Source organism: Suricata suricatta, chromosome 2 (assembly GCF_006229205.1).
Source record: "Suricata suricatta isolate VVHF042 chromosome 2, meerkat_22Aug2017_6uvM2_HiC, whole genome shotgun sequence".
NCBI classification, from domain to species: domain Eukaryota; kingdom Metazoa; phylum Chordata; class Mammalia; order Carnivora; family Herpestidae; genus Suricata; species Suricata suricatta.
The window spans coordinates 96,634,235-96,644,082 of record NC_043701.1 but is presented as its reverse complement, the minus strand read 5'-3'; positions in this window follow the sequence as shown (position 1 = coordinate 96,644,082).

Sequence of the window (9,848 nt, the reverse complement as noted above, 5' to 3'; positions counted from 1 at the left end):
AAATCTGGACAGTGTGACATCAGCCGTCATCAGGTAGCTGTAGGTTGTGTTGCCCAACCCAGGGGCCTGGTAGGCTGTCTCTTGCTGGGAAAAATTATGCTGACATTTGGTTAATATTGCAGAATTCCTGTGTTCCCTGGTTCAGTCGTTTCTAGTCGTATTGAATACCAACTGATTAAGACTCTGCTGAGTGGAGAATGTCTACGTTTTGCTTTGTGGGAGGACCCGAGCTCCCTCCTAGAATCAGTAGTAAAATAAGGCACAGCTTGAATTCCCACCAAAACGCTTTAGTCATTTTTAAAAATTGTGTTATGGACATTATGAGGAATAGTACGATAAATACCCAGGCTTCCACAGTTATTAACATTTTGTCTTATTTCATTTATTTCTCTTCCCAGATTTTTTTTTTGTGGAGCCTGGTGTGTTTTATTTATTTTTTTCTTTAAATTTATGTATTTATTTTGAGGGGGGTGGAGGGGCAGAAAGAGAGGGAGAGAGAGAATCCCAAGCAGGCTCTGTGCTGTCAGTGTGGAGCCTGAGGTGGGGCTCGAACTCATGAGCTGTGAGATACTGACCTGAGCTGAAATCAAGGGTGGGACCTTTAACCTACTGAGGCATCCAGCCACCCCTGGATGTTGTATTTTCAAGCCAAATCCTAAACATGCTGTCATCTTACTCATAAATGTGTCAGTTTACATTTCTGATAAGGACTTTTTTTCCTTAACAACAAAACAAACCCAAACAACAACAACAACAACAAAACAAACCCAAAGACTTCTATGCCTCTTTCTCACCTAAAAATATTAACAATGACTTCCTAATATGATTCTCATATTCTCAAAGATGTCTTTGTACTTATGATTTGTTGGAATCAGGAGCTAAACACAGTCCATATATTACATTGGGTTGTTAGGTTCTTAAATCTATTTTATTCTATAATAGTCCCCCTTCCCTTCTTTTTTCATGCCACTGATTTGATGGAGAGAGAGAGCACAGGTCTGGTAGAATGATCTGTTTTCTGGGCCAATTTCACACTGGTGTCATTTAGCTTGTTTCTCTCTTCCCTGTGTCCCCAGTAATAATGTAGTTAGATGTAGAGGCCTGATTGGACTTAGATTCAAAGGCTGGCATCCTTCGTAGGTGGTGCTGTGTAAAATCTGTTGTATCACAGTCACAAGACCCATGATGTCTGGATGTCTCTTTGAGATGGTAAGATTGATTAGCGGTTTCGGGTAGAGTCAACTTCCCTTTCACCTAGTGATCTTAGCATCCATAGATGATTGTAGCCTAGATCCATTTCATTAGGGATTGCAAAATGGTGATGCTCTAAATCTATCATTTCTCTCGCATTTATTAATTGCTATTCTGTCTGTGAAGAACGTACCCTCATAAGCTGTGTGGGTCTCCTGAAATGCAGGAAATGTGTGGGAAAGACAAAGAAAGACTTATTTTTTTTCCTTTTATCAATTTGCTGAGTAATGGTTTGGTGTCCTACCAGAATCTCATGATAATCAATGAGTTTTTCTTTTTTAAATATCACTAAGAACTTGGGGATTTCACTGTATTTCTGTCCATTGCAGTCAATATTCTTTTTGACCCTTAATTTGTTTTTATCTGTTGTATACTTTTTACAAGGCCCCAGTAGTCTCTGATACCTTTCTTGCTTTCTGGCACAAGGTCTGGTAAGCTTATCTTGTCCATCTCTGGCTCCAGCTCTGAAATCAGCCATTTTCCCAAAGGGCACTAATTTTTTTTTCATTGAAAACTATTCATTTCCCCCCCACCGTTGCCTCTCTTAGTGGTTGCATTATTATTATTATTATTTTTTACCTTGGTCTTAGGCCTTGCATCATAAGTTTTTGTTGCTGCTTAAATTCTTCTCATCAGGCTGCTTTTAAGACTGTCATTTTCTCCCTCTAATAAAATAGCTGGTAACTACCATTCCCTCTTTCTATATATACTGTCAAATTGCTGGGACTGACTTATTTCAGGCTTTGGCGGCTGTGATCTTTTCTGCGGCGTTCTACCGCTTTCATCTCAGAATCTGTTTCATTTACAGCAGGCAGAATGATTCACCAATTGTGCCAAATTGACTGTTCACCAAACAGTGACAGTCGGCCTTCAGATTATTAGTCTTCCGTCCGCTGATTTCTTCTCACTCAGGCAGAGTCCCTGTGGCATGGCAGGTGCTCTTGAAACTTGGGAAATTGGAAGACCAGCTAGTGGCTCTCTACATGAGGTTCTCTTTTTATTTAGAGTCTCTACCTGGATGATTCCCTTTCAAAAAAGAACAAGGGAGCCCATTTCCTTTGTCCAAGCCAAGCCGGAGTGTTTTAGGTGTGATTTAACAGCCTCCCCTGCTGGAAATAAGACCTTGTCGATTGAGAAACATACTGCGTCAAGTTGTACCAGTATGCCTGAGTTATAGTCCTTTTGTGCACATACCTTACAGGAAAAGCATGTAATTTTAATTTGTTCTTTGTATTTAAAGTAAAACCAGTGGCTGACACTTCATAGCACTTTATTATGTGCCATACATGTTCTGATATAAACTTCAGCCCTCATAACGAGCGTGTGAGTTAGATGCTATTATTTGCATTCTACAGAGGAGGAAACTGGAAGACAGATGTAAGTTGCCCAAGAATGTGGGGGCTGAGGGAGGTTTGAACCCAGCCAGTCTGGTTCCATGGTCTCCACTCTGAATTGTCTCTCTGGTTTTCCTCAAATGCACTGAGGACAAAGGGTCTATTTTAGTCTAAACTAATTAGCCTACAGTACCTGTTGATATTACCTTACAACTCAGAGAGTGGTCAGTAAATGCTGTTGGTAATGCCAGCCATTGATCTTTTTTTCATTTGAGCGCTCTGAGGCTTGTGATAGACTTACTGGGTGTGGGGGAAAGGGGAAATATTTTTGAATGGCTACTAAGATTGATTAGAATTAAAAGTGGCCTTCAGTGTGTCATAAGCAAAAATCACGCAGGCCTGCCTCGATCAAGGCCAATACAAAATTTGTGAATTCACTTGCTTTTTTATTATCTGCTTATGGTAGCCTGTCAGAGATAAGGGCCATTCGGGGAGGCCTGCATTTCCCAGGGAAGGTGAGTCAGATCAGATAGGAGGAACATTTGATGATCTTATTTGAGAAACATTGACTTTGTACAGCTCAAATCTTGATACTATAAAACGATGTGGACCATGACTACAAATAAAGTGAAACTCCACAAGTGCCACCTCTAAGAATATTTATTTGAGAAGAAAAGAAATTATAAATTCATTTATCCTACTTTAATTTCATGTAAATTCTAGTAAAGGGCCTCATTGGCAAGTTAATGCCCTATTTACTTCCTTTCTCTCTCCTCTGACTCCTGGCATAGGCTTTGGTTGCAAAATTAGATCCAAGGAAAAGAGCACACTCTGTGGCTTCAGAAGTGGGGTTTGGATTTCAGTGCCATCATTTCGTAGCCTTTCGTGAGTTATTCTTGGAGCTCTCCAAGCCTCCGTTCTTCCTCTATAATGATATACATCGTGGATCAAGCTTTTCTGAGAATGGAGACAATGTATGGAAAATTTGGGGGTACGTTGGAGCTTAGATTTTTCCTTCCCCAGTTGGATGCTTATTCTAAGCAAATTGACATTTATAGACATATTTATAGGAGTCTAGTAACAACATTTTTTTGCTTTCGCATGCGATGTCAGATTCCATGTTTTTTAAAAACACGATATCCTAACATTTAGTGAATATTTTAGGTGTCATCTAAATACTGGTACCATATCAAAATATCCTCAGTTTCACATTTGCACTGTTTCTTAAATTGACTTGGCAGTAATTGGCAACTTGTGCAGCTGAAAATAGATGGAAAGGTGGGAGTTAAGTTACCGGTGGTGACTTTGAGTATGTGTGATTTTTTTGCCTCAGTGCTGCATAACAACCTTTATTAAGAACACCGATAATCCCAGTAATGGTATGCAATCTGGGAGTAGTTCTGAGAAGTTAGGAAGTTTCATGCAAAGGCAAAATAGTTAAAATCAATGACTTAATTTTTTGTGGTGAATTGTTATTGTCATAAATCATTCATAAATGGATGTGGGAAAGGGATGGTCTACAGCCACCTCTGTGAATACTGGCATATCTTCATCAGATTAAAACTTCAATAGTCTCCTAAGGGGAAGAGGCATTATCACCTATGAGGAACTACAGTCCAGAGAGGTTAAGTAACTTTCCCATAGTCATCCAGCTAGAAAGTAGTAAAGGCAGAATGGAACCCAAGACTGTCTGATTCCAAAATCTATAGCCTTTTCTCAATACTATGTTGTCTAAGATTTTGACATAATTATAGCCTGTGGTATATTGAAACAGTAGACATATAAGATGTTTCAAGTCAGTACAAACCGTGGCTCATTTTCTTTCTTAACGTCTTCAGTAATGGCTTCCACGATCAGTCTTTAATTATTCACAAGGTCGACAATGGCTTGGTAGCAGCTCTTCCTCATCTCCCAGCAATACCAGCCATTGTACAAGAAAGGTTTGGCGTGACTCCTCGCAGAAGCCATTGTTTTCCCTGGAGGTTTGGAAGCTGCCTCGCTCCATAGTACAAATGTTCTTGGACCTTTATAAAGCAGGCAGTTTCCTTTTCTGGTGTTTCTAGCAGATAAAGAAGAAAAGGAGGAGTTTCTTGTAACACAGAACTTGGGTTCCCCATGGCAACTTGTTTGCTATTTAAGAAACTTCCAGAAGGGAGAAGTATGCATACCTGTCAAAGTAATCCATTTACAATTGAATAAAATCATTGAGACTATACAAATATATTAATAAAATTCAACTTAGGTATACTTACCTTTTAATTTGGTGTTACTACCATAACAAATGACTCAACTTTTTTTTTTTAATTCCATACCTTTTTAAGAATCAAAGGATATTTAAGAATCTCTTTTAGTTTTTAAATGTAGCTGCATAGTTTATTTGCAGAAGTGTCAGAAAAATGCACATGCTGATGGAAAGTTTGCATCTCATTTCCGAGCGCTTATGGATATTTTGAAGCCTCATCACCACATACTCTCTAATTAAAAAGCCCTTCCCTACTCTGACTTCTAGAGGGTACAACCATGGTTCTATCATTATTTTACTTTGTGTCTTTACTTCTTCTAAACATTTAACTTAGCATCAAGTACTCATTCAGTTGTCAGTTAAATATTTCCTTGAATGAACACATTTTTTCAGTGTGTTGAATTAGAAATTGTTTGCCTCTGAATGTAGCAAACTCTCGAGTGATCCCAGGCAGGTGGTGGTGGTGGTGGTGGTGGTAGTGGTGATAACCTATTATTGTTGAACAAATCCTATCACATGTATGGCGTTGAGGCTGTTTAGACTATAAACCCACTGAATCCTTGTAACAGCACCTGTGGCAGATACTCGTCTTGTCTTCTTTCTTCCCCAAGAGGGGCACAGAGAGGTACAGAGGGATTGAGGTGCAGAGAGGCTGAGGGAGATGCCTGAAGTCGCCCAGTAAGTGGAGTAGCCAAGATTTGAACCGGAAGTCATGTTCTGCATTATGAGGTCTACCTATACTGGTGTATCTTCTTTCTAAATAAAATAATTGATTTATTTCCTTAATTACAGTCTCTCTCTTTTTTATTTTAACCCTTTTGAAATAGGGACATGTATTAAGGTTGATGCGATCATTTAGTGGGATACTTCTTTTCTCCCTGTAAAGCTATTATTAAATTGATGGTATGTCTTAAAATTTTGGTACCTTAGAATGAAGGAACTACAGTAAGTTCTCTTTTCGTTTTTAAATGTAGCTGCATAGTTTATTTGCAGAAGTATCAAAGTAAATCACAGCTTTTAAATAGTGCACATAAACATAACCATGTCTATGAAGTCTGAAAGAGGTAAGATTATGTTAACAATTTATATGAACTTTGATATTGCTTGGGTAACAATTTAAATGTCAGAGAAGAATAAATTCAAAATTTTCCTGCAAAAAGCATTAATAGCCTCAGAATAATGTTGAACATTTAAGAAACTGAAATTCTTCTAAGTGAAATTATCTATGTGTATATTTTATATTATATATTATACATAGCTTATATGACATAATGTAAACATAAATTTATATTATGCATGATTATGTATAATTCATCATGTATGATATGTTACATAATTTATTTTAAAATTGTATGTACATTTAATGTACAATTTAAATGATATATTTATATACAAAATAAAATATAAATTGTAAGCTAATCATATTAATATTTATATTTAATTTACAATTTATTGTGTATAATGTTTATATTATAATTATATATATAATTTGTTACATAATTTATATATATAATTTATTGGTTTTTTTTCCACAGGGTTTTTTTATAGGAAAATTTACAAGTTAAACTTATATACATTTATTATTTTTTAAACTAAAAGCTATGACTATACCCAAATGATCATAGATTTAGACTTGTCTTTGAGTCACTACTTTGTGTGCTGAGTTGGCTGTTTATACTTCTTATGAGTTAGTTAAACTTTAAAAATTTTATCTGTCTTATGAGGCATTGGCGTCTCCCTTATAACATGCTTTCATTTTGCACTACTTGTGTTATCCATGGAAAAAACCTTTACTAAATTAAAGAGATCTGAAATCCAGGGAGCCTGCAATCCAGCAGGTTGTCTTCCTGTATTTTTTTCCTAACTGGTCTGGCAACTTAAACTCCAGCCCCATTGGTGGCTTTGTCGTTCAGTTGAATTCGGCTTTGTCAGATCATTTACCTGCAGCTGTTCTGTGGCGTACATGCAAACACTTGTGATTGCCCAACACTTACACCTTTGGTGCTGACTGTAAATTTGTTTTACTCTCGCGTGTTAGTATTGCGGGAAGTGAACAGCTTATCGCTGCTGTTTGGTCTAACACTCTAAATGTTGACTATAATGAACAAACACTATAGACGATTTGCTCCATCATTTTGTGCTGTGAATTTATATATAGGTATGAAATGTTTTGTAGAAAAAAAGTAGGAAGGATGTGTGATGATACCTTTTAAAAATCAGGGCAGGTATTATGCCTATTTCAACCTATTAAAATAGAATTTGGGGGCATCTGGGTGGATCAGCAGGTTGAGTCCAACTTTGGCTCAGGTCATAATCTCGGAGTTAGTGGGTTTGAGCCCCACATCACTTCACGCTGGCAGTGTGGACCCTGCTTGGGATGCTCTCCCTCTCTCTCTCCACTCTTCCCCAACTTGCACTTTCTCTATCTCCCAAGACTAAATTAAAAAAATAGAATTTGGCGTAATATGTAAACATTTTTTTTATATGTTTGTCACTTACCACCTGTGTGACGTGGAATACATTAAATAACCTTTCTGAGTCTCTATCCCGAATACCATGAGAAACGATGTGGGATTGAGGTCTGATTTTCATTTCTTGCCCTTTGTCTCACCGAGGTCTGAGAAGGGGCCTTTCTCTATTGAGATGCCAACTCAACCCCGGAGCACTTCGGGACTTATCTTAGACAAATGGAAACATGGATCATTAATATTCACCACATCCCTTGAGGTGGGGGGGGGGGAAGATAATGCATTAGCAGAAAGAGCATTTGAACATGCAGGAAGAATCTGATTAAGAATCTGACATATGAAAAGAGTAAAAAGAACATATCCATAAATCTATTGCTAGAAGATTAAATTATTTGGCCATAAACAGAATTCTCTGAGAGGTGTCAGAAGAGAACTTGACGGCCAGCCCTTGGTGTCCGGGGACATCTTACCAGGTAGTTTTATCTTCTTTTTGATAAGAGGTTTGTTGCTATTTCATATTCTCACTGAAAGCTGTTTGTTCGCCTCAAATCGACATCAATATTTATTTTCCTCTACTATTTTAAATGTATCACAAATCTTCAAATAGCATTCAAATTTCCTATTCTTCTTGGCACATAACTCCTTAAAAAAAGCAGCCTAGTCATATTTTAATCTACCTTGAATATCTCATGAATTTTGAGCTTAAAAAATAGCAAATTCAGTTCATCAGTAGTTGGCTGTTCACTCTGCTGTCTTTTATATAATGATTTACATTTACAAAGTGCCTTCACATACATTCTTATTTTTATGTTTTTGTAACTCTGAAATAAAGGATTTTTTTTCTTATATAGATTCGAAGGCAAGTTACAGAGTTTTATTATATGCCACGATCTTACCATCTGTGAAGCAAAGAAAGGGCAGTGAGACTGAGTGAATTAATATGTGAGGGCTGTTAAGACAGAGGTCATTATGCAGAGAAAACTTAGTGTGAGCGGCTGCTGTTGTCATTGCCATTGTCATCATCAACATCATCATCAGTGTCTGAAATGACAGATCTGAGGGAGTCCAAGGTCCCTTTGAAAATCTCTTTGAAAAACTGAAAGAGGTCTTACTGGTTATATTCATGGCAATTAAGAGAAAGAACTGAGACTCAAACATTGCTGTCTTACTGAAGGTCACAGTAAGGAAGTTAAAAGAGTGAGGGGCTCTATATCCTAGACTCATGGTTAGTCCAAGGGTCTCTGTTAGATTGTCTCTGGATTTCCTAACCTATCTTTAACTCCCTAAAACCAGAAGGCTTCTAAAATTTTAGCATACTTGAGGATCCCTGGAGGGCTTATGAAAACACAGATTCCAGGGTCCCCACACTTAGCTATTCTTCAGTAGCTTACAGGTGAGGCCCAAGAATCTGCATTTTTGTCTAGTTCCAGGCCATGCTGGTGGTCCATTGGCCACACTTAGTAGCATTGGTGTAAAGGCTGTACAAGTTTGATGACCTTCAAAATCAGAAAATTACTAGGGCCAGGAGTCTCCGTGGTTTCCTGTTTGCCATCTCCATGAGAGAAGGACAAACCAAGATGGAAGACCAGGGCTAGAGTTTTATTGAAGTAATAATGTTGGAAAGCACATCTTACTGTTTCTACGGAGTGACTGGCAGTTGAAAAAGAGGTGATGAATATTAGAAAGGTAAGGAGTTCATGGTGCCTTTGCTGATTGTTCTGTTTACCCATCCCATGTATTTTCTACCCTTTTTTGTTCTAGTCTGTACCTTGGAGGCTGCCTCTGGGTATTCATCACCAGGGACTTTAGTTGGGTTTTAGTCACTGGAAGGCCAGGAGGAAAGAGAAGTCAGCAGTATCTGTCCCTTGTGCTCTCCCTCCTTTTCAGTGGTGATGGCAGGGACCATCTGTAAGTAACTACCACCGGGTCACTCCCCGTTGCTTGGGTGCTTTCCAGCCTCTAGCAAAGCTGTGTCTTTTCCTAGTGCCTCCCCCTTGTGGCTTTTAAAGGCTTGTCATTACTAGCTCCTGTGTGCTGCAACATCTCCTCTTGGGTCTCCGAACTTTCCCTGCACATCTTTGATAGGCTCTTTTCTGACAGGACCCTTGACTGATATGGGACCCCAAGGAAGAGCAGTGTTGGGAAGAGTGACAGTAGAAGGTGTAACCTTGGTGAGAAGAATTTCATGAGTGGAGTGGACATCGGCAGTGACTGAGGCAAGGAATCCAGCCTAGCCCTTGAAGTTTAGGTGGAAGGTGCGGGTAAGGAATACACACACAGGGCCTGGCCTCCAAGGTGATGCTGGGATTAACAAAAGGTCCTGAGAGATCCTGGTAAGAAGCTGAAAACTGCTAGAATGTGACCAAGTGTCATTCCTGCATCATTCCTCTGCTCAGACTTGGATGGCTAGGGTTCATAATCAGAGATGCTTTTACATGAGGGATTTGCATCCCTTCTCTGTGGTTGCCTTAGTTTTGTTTTTGGTTTTTTTTTCCCCTACCTTTGCCTTTTTCCTAGACTCCCTTAGCACTGCTAGTCTATACATAGGAGTTA